The sequence below is a fragment of the Cupressus sempervirens genome, chromosome 10, assembly GCF_028749045.1.
Source record: "Cupressus sempervirens isolate cs-2001-9-10 chromosome 10, ASM2874904v1, whole genome shotgun sequence".
Taxonomy (NCBI): domain Eukaryota; kingdom Viridiplantae; phylum Streptophyta; class Pinopsida; order Cupressales; family Cupressaceae; genus Cupressus; species Cupressus sempervirens.
Window position 1 is genome coordinate 749,298,171 of NC_143127.1, and position 15,847 is coordinate 749,314,017.

Below are 15,847 nucleotides of genomic sequence, written 5' to 3' on the forward strand. Positions count from 1 at the left end.
TTTGATGCAAATTTTGGTTGTGATAAGGAAATATAAGATTCTACAGTTTTATATTTTGAAACTTTTTTGGAATAGATATTATTGTCTGTTCTATAATGATTTTGGTCCTTGAGGAGATTAGTCATTTGTGAAAAGGTTTACATTGTCTTATTACGATTTAAAATATTGTTGTTGAGGTTGGGAGAATTCGAAGGGATAATAGAAAAATTAAACTTTAAATCATTTTCATCTATAGGGATTAATTATGTGGATGCTCTTGGTTATTAAATTTGAATGCTTTTTCAATCTACACATTATTTTCATTTTTATGAATTGATTGTTTAACTTTTTAGTATTTTTTTGAAAATAATCCTTGGGAAGGTTTTCCCTCAAAAGAGGAATTAATGAATATCTTTTCAAATTGGTTTTTGCACCTTATCGTATATTAAAATGACACTAAGCAAAGAATTCATTTCACATTTTGGGAATTTCAATCTATTAGTTTATTAAGAATTTCCCCCTTTAAGGTTTTAAATAAAAGGGGAAAACTATTTACCAACAATTTTTTTGCGACTCTGCTGGGGAAATTAGAGTGCCTTGTGTAGTTGATTTCTAAAATTTGGGGGTACCTCCACTAGGATGGAGGTTGGTGGCTCTATTGAAGATGGATACAAGAAGGTATTTCATAGATATCTAATAACCTTGAAGGATTAGATCCTTGTAATAAATGAAGATAATGTTGATATGTTTATTTTTATTCCTCCATTTAGAGAAAATCCAATCCAAGAAATCATAAAGGATTTGGAAAAGTGAGTAGCATTTTAAAAAAATTTTTATGGTGCTATCCTCATCCAAAGAAGATCTCCTGTGAAAGAGCCAAAAAAAGTAGAAGAAATGTTTGAAGAAAATGAAATTGGTGAAGTGATGCATGAATAAGAAAATGTTCTTGAAGATGACTCAGGAGACAATCAAGAGGAAGAAAAAGATTCAAATGTTTTTCAGACTATTACCAATCTTTTCCACTATCTTCCTTTGGAGAATTCAATACAATAATTTGTAGTGGAAACATCTCATGAGAGACCCCAAAATCAAAGAACTCAAGCTGCAAAAAAGTAGTTGACATTTCATCTATCTTTTCAAGAGATGATGTTGATTTGAAAAATGTAAGACAAGATTGTAATTATGTATTTATTTTCCCCCCATGCATATATCTTTGATATATGAGATGACCTTTACTTTGGCCATGTTGGTTTCCCTTCAATTAAATATGCATTCATCTTTCCAAAAATTAATTAAAAAAGGCTCATACTTTTTCTAGCCTATAAATGGTCACAATTAGTTTTTATGGTTTTCCCCTCTCCATTGTAAATAACTGCCCCCTTTTGCAATTTTGGCTTGCTTGGTTTCTATTTTGTTTTGTTTTTTGTTTCCCTTCTATAAGGTTGCATCACCTTTCAATCTTCCTCTTTCCTCAAGTTAATTTGTATTGATAATAATTCAAGAAGAAGTCCTCTTTATTGATTGGCAACATCATGCACTTATCTATTTTCACAACCTAAAGCTACCGACAGCTAATGGTTCCTTTCACTTGTGAAACAAACATATTTTTCCAAGGCATTTTTTTTAAGAAGTTGATGCCTACAGGCTCTAAACTTTTTTGCATTTGTATTTGGAGGCCTTAGGGCTTTTGGAAATATTAGGGTTGTAAGTCCTTAACATAAAGTTATATTTAAATTTTATGATTATTATGTGGTTTCATTCTAATGTTTACAACAACAGGTACAATATTGGCACTAGTGTACTTTTTGTGTATCAAAAAAGTGCATTCATTCACTAAAGAAATGAATATTGTAAGATAATCATTCTCTTTTCAAAGAAATATCAAAAAAGCCATCAATTTTCTCCCATATTAGCAATATCAAACCCAAGACATTTTATGCATAGTGGAATTGATACCAATGGGAGAATCATATTTTGAAACATGTAATGGAGGCATCCTCTTTAGGTGGATGGAAACTTGCAATCACCAAAGATAATCACATTTCAAGATGGAGTAGCTCTAGAAGAAGAAGACTTGTCAAAATCACCATCATGGTAGGAAATTGCATGAGTTTAACTAATAATTAGATCACCAAGTTGATAAAGCTAGTAGGTAGAGATATGACTAGTTTAGATAATATTTATCTCTTATTAAGAAGATCTCTAAATAACTATGATTTGTGGCGAGTTGGAAAGTTTGAACTATGATGTATGTTCCAAAAGCATAACATTTTTAAGGAGCATCTCACTTTTGAAATGTTTGAATTACCAAGAGAAAAGAGTAGAAGCAAGACAATTCTTAACACTTTATTGGCTTCCATAACATTAGACAACATTATCATCCTCCTGATAGTTGGAATCAAGCTTGTTAAGCTTTGGTGGCCTATTGAGTGACTACTAGAAGCATCAAAGTGGTTTTAAAGGTATGCAGACTTCATGTAACCTCTATCGAGATAACTCCTTATTTGAATACAAGCATAGAGACTATGTCTCCATTTGAGCACACATAATTGTTTGTGTTAATGGATGCCATAAAGGATTGAGCATGTAGCTCTCATTCATGTGGTTAGGAGAACACAAATTAATTAGGTAAGCCTTTTTGAGCTATAGGGACTTGATGAAGATATTAAAGCAATGCCATTTGTTGGGTCTTTGCATGAGCTCTCTCATTGTGTTGGCCTTGGAAACCTTAGTTTGGTTTGTGTTAGCCTTGTACCTATTTTAGGTATTGTTGTTGAATAGAAAAAAAACCCAATACAACATAATGTTTGGGAATTTTGAGGATTAGGTTTGACACCTTGTCTTCAACTATGTCATAGTGCAAAGGAGTTGGAAGAAAACATTAAGGACAAGCTCTCACAATTTTGTTATATTTTAGTTAGACATATTCTCACACCTGTGATGTTTTGTTTAGATCTAAAATGGCCATTGAAGCTGAAATTTTTTGATGGGTATCCTTTGTATCTTGTTGTGAATGCCAATGAGAGTAAACCAAGTACCTACAAAGATAGAAAAATGAGCAAAGGAAGAACAAATTGATTAAAAAAAAAAGAATGGAACTTATGGAGGCCTATTTTGATGTCATTCTTGAACACTATCATGTTGAGAAATGCAAGTGCCAAGTTGGGAGCCAATTTAGAGAATTCTTCCACATGAGATCTGCTTGGAGTTAGTTGTCCAACTCAATAACTACTACAAAACCCACATCTACAAAAATTCAAGTCACCTAGAATATTTGCCTATGCAGATGTAATTGAGAAAATATTTTTAATGTCTCTTATTGTTAACTCTAGATCAAAATACTTGGTTCCAAAGTGTGGGCCACATGGTGCCTAAATGTTAAGAGACTATGGTTATTTTTGTGAAGGTGTACAAGTTCTTCAAATATGGTAGGCTCACAACATTAATTGAAGAGACAAGATTGTAGAGATGTGGCAACATCTATTGGAAAGAAGAAGCCAGAGATATTGATAAGAATTTTATTGTAATATTCATTGAAAAGGTACAAGTTCAAGTTCTCTTTGATAAATGAATCCAGCCCAAGGAATGAAGCATTGAAGCATTCCAAAGATTTTGGAGTTCTCTGCATCCTAGTATAGAATGCAACCCCCAAAGAGAGCCACTATTACCTAGGGTTTTAAAACCCCAAGTATCCTTCCTCTTAACTCAATGATGGGAGAAATTTAAAGAGAGAAAACTTCAAAAATAATTTTTAGATTATTTTGCAATTTATAATATTTAATTCTTTAAAAGAATTAAATATTGTCACATTTAAATGCAAAATAACTAAATATCAAATCAATTCAAACTAACATTAATTTCTCACATAGTTAATTCTATAAATAATTAATTATTATTATAATATGAGGGTGAAAGTAAAAGAGTTAATTGGGTAAGTTGATGGAGCATATTATATTTGGAAAGGAATGTTAGTATATATATATATATATATATATATATATATAAAGAATTAATTGTTATTATTGTTAGAGTAATAAGATATTGTCTTATTAATTAAATCATTTTAATTTAATTATTAATTCACTTATTATCTCTAGTTTACTTAAGCTAAACTTTAGGCATATAATAATTTATTTCTTTATTAATTATTATCATGCAACCTATCTTTTACCCTATTAGGGTATTGATCTCCTTTTATAAGGATTGATCTCTTTGTAATTTATTTCATTCAGTTTTGATTATAGTAATCTATTCTTTGCTCATCAAGAATGTCTCATCTATAGATCTAGAAATTTTTCCCTCTATATCTTTTTTCTTCTCTCTTCTATAATAGGTGTTTTCATGCTGGTGATTCTTGGGAGCTATGGGATTGAGCTTTTATCAACTTCAACATGGTATCAGAGCTCCAAATCTTCATGCCCCTATTCTGTTTGTGACAGATTTGGCATCAGTTTTCATATCTATGTTTTTTCATTCAGAGAGTTTCAATTTTCAAAGTTATTTTGTATTACATCTGGAGGGATCTATTTTGCAATGCATTTTGAGGCCAAACAAACCTCACTATTGGATTCATAGCACCCAAAAACCCCATTTCCATATAAAATTTGTCCAATTTGGACATAGTTGATAGGTAAGGAAAAAAAATTTGCTACTGAAATTGGGCATGCTTTCTGATGATATGTTTTTTTTTAATTAAAAAAATAAATCACAAAAACAAAAGGCTTTAAAAAAAAAAAAACTCATGATTTTTCTTTTTAAAAGTGTTTTCTTTTCTTTAAAAAAATTACTTCAAAAAGTTTTGTTTTTCTAAAACCTTTTTAAATCTTCTCAAAAGGTACTAATAGTACAAGGACGTCAAAAAATTATTGACATTGGAGGTGTGCCATAGGTGCTGATGTCATCTTTTTTGGGCTAGAATTTGACAGCTTTCAAACCATCACTTCTATGATTTATTTTGTCTTAAAAAGCTATGTATGGTTTTTTGGTTGTATCTTTGTCATACGAAGGTATTTTTTGACAAATATTATATCGTTGGAAAGCTCTTTCCTAGCCAATCATGATGGTATAGGTTATTTTAAATTATTATGCTGTTTGGTTTCTTGTTTATGTAGTCAAAGCTAGAAGTTCTATTTTTCACTCTAGGAGACATATCTTGAGCGTCCGATATTTGATTTGGGAATTCTTTATATTTTTGGAAAGGAATTTATGAGATCTTGCTAGTGATGTTGGTTTTTCTTCAAAATTCTTCATGACAAACATTTTATTTAGTCTTTTGCATTGTTGTAGATATTTGGGTTGTTTCAGGTCTGAGGATCGATTTCGTTGCTTCAAATGATTTGTAATGTGTTGTACTATTTTTTGTATCAGCTTTATGTCTCTTTGATCTTTTTTGACATCCTTTTATAGTATTTTTTCAAATGCACTGGTATTTTTGCAAACACACTACGATAAAGTGCCACTCTATTGCGTTTTCGGATGTTGGACATCTTTGTGCTTTGTTTTACTCACACTGCATTATAAAGTGCCTTGGAGGATTTTATGTTGGCCATATTCACCATCTTCCTTTGTCAAGTGAGTGTTCTTTCCACGACATTAGCATCATGATGTGTCGATGACACATGCTAGTATAGGTGTTTGTACTTCTTTTGCACTCTCGATGTTCTTAGTTCTTCTTTCTACATGAGATATTGCATTTAGTTTCAATGTTCATGTCTTAACTCTCAGAATTAGAGGGGGATTATGTTCATTTTATAGCTTTCTTAGTTCAATGGAGTGAGCTATGTATTCAGTATTTATTCCTATGTACAAGGTGATTGCAGTGGCTGGGTACCTATGCATTTTGGTGAGATGGATCATTTACCATATAGACATTCTTTCATTCCTATTTTTGGAGGTTGTGAAGATACATTCCATATTTGATTGATCATCTCTTCAAACTTAGTCTTTTCTACTTGGTCACGATCTCTACAATGGAGGTTCTTCAGATCAATAATTTGGCAGTGTTTGTAGTTTCATGCTTCACTGGTGTTCTTCATGATCATCTTTTGTTCATATATTCTGGAACATTCTTTCCATATCCTTTTGGAGTAGGGTTTTTCCCATGTGGTTTTCTCTATTTCTCCTCTTTACAGATATTTGGTTGTGCTTGGGTACCTCATCAAGCCTTTGTTGTTGGGACCCAAATTTCTTTTCAGTAGTAGTTCCTAGGTTTTTAGCTACTCCCTAAGTTTATCTTAATGGGGGGTGTTAGAGTAATAAGATATTGCCTTATTAATCAAATCAATTTGATTTAATTATTAATTCACTTATTATCTCTAGTTTACTTAAGCTAAACTTTAGGCATATAATAATTAAATCTTTTATTAATTATTATCATGCAACCTAGCTTTTACCCTATTAGGGTTTTGATCTCCTTTTATAAGAATTGATCTCTTTGTAATTTATTTCATTTAGTTTTCATTATAGAAATCTCTTCTTTGCTCATGAAGAATGTCTCATCTATGGATTTGGCAATTTTTGCCTCCATAGCTTTTTGCTTCTCTTTTCTATAATAGGTGTTTGCATGTAGGTGATATTTGGGAACTGTGGGGTTGAGCTTTTATCAACTTCAACAATTATTATAATTTTCATTGGTAGGGTAAATTGGAAAGAATTTAAAATGATTAATTCATTAAGAGAATTCATTATTATTGTAATAGGAAGTATTTGTGGAAAATTTGTACAGGATTGGAAAATGGATTTTAAGGAAAGGGAGTTAGGGTAGTTGAGAAACTGCTTGGGTAGGATTTCTTTAAAAGTAGAAAATTCTATTGTAAAAGGGCTGGGTAGATGCGAAACCATAAATACTTTTGATTTGGTATCTGCATTTTGAAAAGAAAACTTTGATGAAAATTTTGGTTGTGACAAGGAAATATAAGATTCTATAGTTTTATATATTGAAGCTTTTCTAGAATAAATATTATTGTTTGTTTTATAATGATTTATGTCCTTGAGGAGATTAGTCATTTGTGAAAAGGTTTACATTTTCTTATTAAGATTTAAAATCTTGTTCTTGAGGTTGAGAGAATTCAAAGGGATAATAGAAAAAGTAAACTTTAAATAATTTTCATTTATAGGGATTAATCATGTGGATGATCTTGGTTATTAAATTTGAATGGTTTTTCAATCTGCACATTCCTTTCATTTTTATGGATTGATTGTTTAAACTTTCAATATTTTTTGAAAATACTTGTTGGGAAGGTTTTCCCTCAAAAGGGGAATTAATGAATATATTTTCAAATTGGTTCTTGTGCCTTATAGTATTGTAAAATGATACTAAGCAAAGAATTCCTTACACATGTGGGAAATTTCAATCTGCCCATTTATCAAGAATATTCCATCTTTAAGGTTTTAAATAAAAGGGAAAAATTGTTTAGTAACACATATCATAACATAATGCGAGGTCATGATGTGGCTATATCTACTAAACTGACTCAACCTTGTAATCATCTTGGCCCTCAAAATGACTGGGTGGAGGACTCCTATTCCTCTCCCTAATAAATGTGTTATGGCTACCTAAAATCTTGTACTCTGACTATGAAGATACAGGTGGTAAATACTGTTGATCAACTCCAAACAAGTTGTGAAGTGCATCTAGCACATCATGATTGGGGTTCAAAGGTGGGTTAGGTGGAGGTACATGATCCCCTCCATAAACCCCAACCTACTACTCTATCACAAAATTGGATGAATAGGAAGCTCTAGGAGCCATACCCTACTGACCACCTCAACCACCCCATCCACCTCGATGAACTCAAGTAACACTAAAATCCTTCACAAAGGTTTTTAATTTTAACAAAAGAAATTGGAACATAGTAAGTTTAAGGCTCAAACACACCCAAAACACACCAACTCTAAAGCTAGTTTAATTAGTTACTTTTATTCATCTAAGTTTTATTATCATTCCCTAGTTCATGTTTAATTAAATTAATGCATAGAGCATAATTTTCTAATGATCTAGGTTGATCTAGAGAACTAGGAAATTTCATAGTCTAGTGACTAGAGCTTTCTAATCCTAACACATTTTGAATTATGTTCGAAGGAGGTCATGGTAAAAAGTTTTGCCTCATCAAAGTCTAGGTCAAACTTGTGAACATTGGTTCACTTAATATTTTTTTTTAAACATAGAATTAAAACTTGACCATTTCAAAAGTGGTTAACAATGGGTTTCAAATTGAAGAGCTCATCGAGATCTTTCCAATGTATTTTGAATGCACAAAATCTAAATTTGTATGCAAAATTTATGACTAAACAAAGTTCTCTAGTTAAAAAAGAAATCAAGTGAATACTGATGATATCACCCTAATATGCCAAAGAGGGTGTTCCCATAAATGTGATTGGCAGGTTGGTCATATAAAATTAAAATATTTGTGATATTTAAACTCTTTGCCTACTTGACTTTAGCTAGTTCCTTAACCACTGTATGAAGCATTCAACTTGATAAAGGTACAAGCACATTTTTTATTCAATTGTAAGAAAAGGTTTGGATGGTAGCTTTCCAAATGAAGGACAACACAACACCATGCATTTAAATTTTCCTTGATTTCTAGGATTTTATATTCACCCTAATTGTTAGGATTTTAAATCTCTCCTTTAATTTCAAAATTTTTTTGAGAAGGGTTTGTTATTATTTAAAAAAAAGGAAAATAGGTCCCTCAAAACCTTACTCTGCTTCACACATAGTGAGTAAAAGGTAATAGTGAATTGGTATATCAATACCATTGCACACTTATGTGGCATGCCTCAACACAACAACAAAAATAAGTAGCAGTATACAAACAAATATTTTTAAGTCAAATAAAATATCAATAAAAATAAAAAATGACATTTATAAAAGATAATGGGTGTGATAGTCTCCTTAAAATAACGATAGAGAAGGGTAGTAGAGCTAGATGAAAGGACAATACAAATTGAAGAGGAGAGAGTACATTCACTATAAGTGATCCATACATGTGGAGAAAGATGGTTCAATACCATGTCTATTATAACCAATGAAATACATTTGAAACATTGTGCATATAAGTTGCACCATAGATGACACACAAAAAATGTTATAAATACTCTTCTTTCTAATTTTTTTTTTAAAAAGTTGGACTAATCACATTCTAGTACAACAATTAGGTTATAATAGAATTTTAATATAATGGTTAATGCCACCATCTAGCTACTAGGAAATCTGACTATTATAAGTACTAGGAAATCTAGGTACTTCTTTGATTTATTTATATTTTATGTGGACTTAAGACAAAAATAAAGAAACAACAGATACATTTATGAATTTCATTTAGATGAAAACACTTCAAAAACTATTTTTTATTTTTTATGTTTTATAAAAAATTTATCACCTAATTTTAGAAGACAATTATAAGGAAATGTAAACTCAAAATAATTTAGTAGTTCAAATAGCAAGTTATATATGTTAATATTAGTTTCATACTCCCTTTTTAAAAAAAAATTAGTTTCAAAATAGTGTAGGCAGTTTATAGCGCTCAAAATTACATGTTTTAATAAATTTTAAGATAGATACTTTGTTTAAAACCCATGAGTGTAGAAACTACATACCATGTGTTGATATTAATATGATAGTGGAACACTATTATTGTGATATTTTGGTTTTCTACATGAAATTTTTTGTTCAACATTGGTAATCTAAGGTGAAGGAAGGTTTCATCACCTAGATTCCAATGAATAAAATATGTTTGGCCTCTAAAAGGTTCTAAGATTTGATGTCTTAAATTTTGAAAACATGAAAAAAAAACAAAAAACTATTTCCATTATAAGGCCTATGTTGTTTGATTTCTAGTACCAAGTGCATGGAACAAGGAAAGGAAAAAAATAGTAATGGGTCCTACCCACATCATAACATGAATGCTAGTATAGAAATGTGTGCGAAAATTAAAGAGTATGATATTTTTTTTGGGAAAGTATGCCCACTTGCATTAAAGAAATCGTAACAGGGTATTCATATGAATTAAAAATTACTATATTTCCCCCTTGGGTACCACATAATCAGGGAGATTTGCACTTTTCATTGTGGAAATAGCTTACAAAATTAGAGGAAGTAGACCAGATGGGGATGCATGGGAAAGTAAAGAGGGTGGGCCCATGTGGCCACCCTACCATAAATACACACGAATTATGAATTTTTCCTTTGTAATTTTGTGTCAATCAAAGGGTTAAGCTTGGTTTACATGACCTTCTAATAGGCAGTGGTTGGTCATACACCACAAAAAAGGTATGTTAATAGAAGCTTTCTCTTGTGTTAAAAAGATATGTAACATGTAAAGGAGGGCTTGATTTTTAAAAATTTAATATTAACCACCTTTTTCCCTATATAATAGGGTAGAGAGTTTGTTTACTAGAGTCTAATTATTGTAGACACCTAAATTTGATTACACTGCTTTGGTAATCTAATTTAGCCATCTCTAAAGGCATCATTAATTAAATTCCTATTTAATTAATCCTTTGCCATCCCTTAGCTGATTAATTTAATTAATCATCTATAGTCCTAATTGATAAATCAAATAACCTATTATTTATCAATTAATCCATTTCTTCTATCTAATTCCAAAAATCCCCATTTATTAAATAAATCTATTTGATAAATAAAATACTCAAATCCAAAAACCCCTAACTTATCCCTAATCCTCCATTTATCCTAATCCACCCCATCTACCCATACTAACCAAGCTTAGCCACTAACTCACCCACCCTCATTAATGACATCCACTTGTACATCTCTAACATCCCTAATCTAATCCTAAACCCAAGCCTAATCCACCCCCTAATGTTGTCACATTCCCTAAAGCAAGTTTAAGACTTTCCTAAACCAAATCAAAGTCTCCCTCAAAAATCCCAACCACCAAGTCATGAGTACTCTTACAAACCATAAAAGACTCTTACAAGCCCACTTATGACTCTTACATCCATCTTCCACACTCTTCCCTCTTCCACACTCATTCCTCTTACATCTCTCTTACATACTCAACCCCACTCATCATGCCTTTAACCAGCCCTTTACCCTACCCTCTCACACTCATCCTCCTTGTGACAAGTGTCACCTTCCCATTGGTGCTAAACAAGAACAATCCATGTGCTCTCCTTTGAGTGCATCCTAGCCCTCCTTAAGCCTTCATCTCTCCTTGCATCTTAGCCCTCCATCCCTCAAGCCCAAAGCCTATAAATTGAATCCCATCCCAAGCCATTTCGATCACAATCCTTGAGCTAAAGTTATCATGCCCTTTTGAGAGCCAAAATCCATACCCATACCCTTATAATGCCAAATTGAGAGCTCACAAAGCTACCAATTTGCTATTACCCATCTCCACCATTGAAGAAACTTTGAGCATCTTGAGCATACATCCACATAAAAGGATGCATCTACAAAATCAAGAAAGAAATGAAGTGCTTCATCTTTTGAGGTTTGCATCTCTTGTTTGTTTTCTTTGTCTAAACATATATGTGAATTTAGTTTTAGTTTGTGAATGTTTACTTTATTGTTAATGTTCTTTGCATACTAAAATCTTGTTCTACAATTATAACTTACTAAATATAAATTAACTTTATGCACATGATAGGCAAAGAAGAAAAAATTGGAGCGGTATGGGAGTACATGTTCAAAATTCAAATCTAGAGACGAGAAGGAAGTCACAAGGAAGCGGATCTCAGACACCAAGCATACAGGAGGGGATCCAAGCAAGCAATGGAGAGGAGTCTAGGGATGGGGACTCATGTGAGGAGATACTAGGGAATCTCCCAATAAAATGGGCCTCACTCTTTGGTGTCAAGCCATTTGGTAAGTCCTCTTTCCCTCTGGTTAAGGTTGTGTCAGGACTGGAAAAGGGTTCTTGCATGGTTTCTATTCTAGACGATATTTTTGACCATAGTATTGCCTCTATGGCCTCTATGCTCATCAAGAAGTTTATTGGCCCAATACTAAATATTGATGTGGTTCGAGCCTACACTATGAAAAAATGGAGCCTGAAAGGTCAAGTCAGTGTCACTGCTATGGCTAAGGGTTTTCTCTATTTTGAGTTCACCTGTCAAGAGGATATGGCTAACATTCTATGTGAAGGCCCCTGGAGCTTTGGGAGAGCCACCCTGGTGCTTCAAAAATGGTTGTCTAAACTAGACTTAAATGAATCCTTCTTTTAGCAAGCTCCAGTATGGGTTAGACTCCCTGAGTTGCCATTGGAGTTCTAGAATGAGGATGTCTTTAAGGTAGTGGCTAGCTCTTTCAGAGAGCTTCTCTCCATCGACCCTTTTATAGCTTCTAAGAGTAGGCTGACCTATCCAAGGATCTGTGTAGGTGTAAGGGAAGGGGATGATATGCCTAAAGTGGTATGTTTTTAGTCCAAACTTGGCACTCATATCTAGAAAATGGACTATGAGAGTGTCCCTTTTGGTTGTTTTCATTGTCTTAAAATAGGTCATAAGGCTTTTTAGTGCCCGAAAGCTAAGACTGCCAAGAAGAAGAATCCTCCTTCTTCTTCTCAAACAAGGGTGAAGAAATTTTGGAGAAAGAAGCCCACTAAATAGGGCTAGATGGGCCTTTCTTTACCAACCCAAAAAATAGTAGATGCTCCAAAGATGACTAAACAAGAGCCCGAGGGCATGGCAAGAAAAGAAGGGGAGTTAGTCAAGTTAGGACCAAGTTTCTCTTTACCTTTAGTTGCCTCTTAATAGATTGAGGATGACTAGGTTGAGGAAAGGATCCTCATGCCTAGAGAAGCAAAAGGTAAGGCTGCCTCACAGAAAGGTTTTCAGGAGTCCGGGATGGATAATTTCCCCAGTGAGGAAGAACTTGAACTGGGTTCCATAGAAGAGGAAAAGGAAAGAGAAAATAAGGAAATTATCATCTTTTAGGACCTAGAGGAAAACTTGGTTTCCACTAGAGAAGGAGTGACCAGAACAAGAAAAAAGGAGGACTTGGTGAAAGATCTGGACCAAAGGGTAGATCTTCTCAGCACCCCAAAGAATGGTCACAAGGCTTCTAGATCCTTGAAGTTTGAAAAGAAGGGAGAGACACCGAGGAAGAAAAAAATTAGAGATCCATCTATGACCTCTCCTATGACAACTAGGAGCAGCTGCAAACTAGATGTGGGCTCTACTACCAAATTAGGTAGAAAATCAAAGAGGGAGTCTAGAGAGGAGGAGACCAGAAGAAGCTTGGCGAATGGGTGCCAAAGCACTCCGAAGGATTTTCCTAAGAATAAAAAATGAAGATCATCTCATGGAACATTAGGGGCCTAAATTGTGCCCATAAACAAGAAATTATTAGGAATTTGATTAGAGACCAGAGACCAGACATTTTGATGATCTAAGAAACAAAAATGAAAAAGGATTCATTGAGAAATATTAAGTTCAGTAACCTAATGAGTGGGGAGGCATCAGACTCTGATGGAGCCTTTGGGGGTCTGTTGACTTTATTCAAGACCAAACTTTTTAGGGTGGAATTAGTCCTCAATGAAGGTAACATTATTTTTTGTAAAGTGTTCCATATCTATTCCAATGAATTTTGGTTTATGCTAAATATATATGCACCCAATAATAAGAGAGATAGAAAGTCCTACTGGTCTAGAGTAGAAGGGCTAGAACAGAATAGAAACATGAAGAAAGGAATCATTATGGGAGACTTCAATACCCCTCTTCTAGACAAGGAGAAGAAGGGTGGTTTGTTTCAGGACTGGGATAACAAGCATGACCTTTCTAACTCCATCAATGGATTGCCTTTTTTGGATCTAGACCTAGTGGGAGGTGACTTCACTTGGTCCAATAAACACATAGGAAAGGATTGTATTTAGGTAAGACTAGATAGAGCTCTCATTTCTCCTAATTGGTTGTAGTCTTCCTCTTGCAAGTTAGCTCTTTTTCCTAGAGTTGGGTCTAACCACTCCCCTATTTCCCTCTTGATTGTTCCTTCTGATCCCTTTAGACCTCCTCCCTTCCATTTTGAGAAAATGTGGACTTCCCACCTTGACCGTTTAGAAAGAATTAAGGTCTGGTGGAGTATAAAAGTGGAAGGCACTGCAATGTATAGGGTTTCTAGAAAACTCAGCAATGTTAAAAGGATGGTAAAAGCTTGGAATAAGTCAGATTTTGGTCACATATTCTCTCCTAAAGAGGACCTCTCTATAAATCTCTCCTCTATCCAAGCCTCCATTTAGGAAAATGGGTATGATGCCTCAAATAGGGAAGAAGAGATGTCCATCCTATCTGATTTACATGACATCATTAGCCAAGAGAAAAAGTGTTGGAGGCAAAGATCTAGGATCAACTGGCTCAAGGAAGGAGACTAGAACACAAAGTTTTTCCATTTATCTACTCTTAAACATAGAGCTAATAATAGGATTCAGACTTGAAGAAAGACCAGCATGTGTTGTCAAAGGAAGAAGATATATCAAATGAAGTTGTTTCCTTTTTCTCCTCCCTATTATCTTAGGATCCTTTGCTCTCTAAAGTGGACCAAGATGATATTGTTTCTTGTATTCCTTAGATCCTCTAACCGCACCATAATAATTTGCTCCAGGCCATTCCTTTTGATTCTAAAGTAAGAGAAGCTCTTTTTTCTCTTTCGGTGGATAAATCGCCTAGCCCTAATGGTTTTCCCACTTTTTTTTTCCAAATGTACTAGCCTATCATCATGAAGGATGTTGTGAAGGCAGTTTAGGAATTCTTTTGAGCCAGAAGTATTCTAAAGGAGATAAACTCTACATTCTTAGTTCTTATTCCCAAAGTTCCAGGAGCTGATACTTTGCATAAGTTCAGACCCATCAGTTTATGCAACTCCTTTTATAAAATCATCTCAAAGGTGTTCACTTCAAGGCTACTTAAGCTTCTCCCCTTGATTATTTCTTAGCAACAATTTTGTTTTTGTTCTGGGTAGATGGATTTTATATTTGATTATTATGGTGCATGAAGTGATTCACTCTATGGAAGCTGGAAAGAGAGAAGGGATGTTACTCAAACTAGACATGTCTAAAGCTTACGATCAAGTAGATTGGCCTTTTTTGGATTTGGTGTTGAAGGCTTTTGGCTTTGATGTCAAATCATGTAAGCTAATCTCCTAGCTGGTCACCACTCCCTCTCTAGCTATTTTAGTTAATGGATCCCCCTCTAATTTCTTCAAACCTACCAGAGGCCTTTGTTAGGGGGATCCTCTATCACCTATTCTCTTTATTATCTTGGCATAATACATTGGTAGACTCATGGAGAAGAAAAAGAAAGATGTAAGGATGAAAGGTTTTAAACCTTCTTCCAAATGCACCCCCTTTATGCATCAACAATTTGTTGATGACACTATTATGGGTGGAGAGGCCTTGGTCAAGGATTCAAAGGCTATGAAAGACACTTTGGACACCTAATCTAGAGGGTCGGGGTAGCTCATCAATTGGGACAAAATTTTTGTTTTCTTTATCAATACTCCAGAGGAAAGACATAAGAGAATCTCCAAAATCCTGGGATGTCAGGTGGGGAAGCTTCCTTCTACCTACCTTGGTCTCCCCTTGGGAATGACCCCTTCAGATTCCTTCTTGAATGGCATCATGGAAAGGTTCAACAAGAAATTGGCAGGCTAGAAAAGAGCCATTCTTAGCCAAGCTAGAAAATGTCAACTAGTTAAATCCATCCTTGAAAACTTGCCGATATATGCTCTGAGCCTTTTTACCATATCGGTGAAATATGCTAAGAGGATGGAGAAAATCTAGAGAGATTTTTTATGGATAGGAGCTGAAAGGAATAAAAGGTACCCCTTTTTTGCATGGGACAAAGTTTGCCTCCCCAAGAAGAATGGAGGTCTAGGAATCAAGAAGCTCATTCATCTCAATAAGGC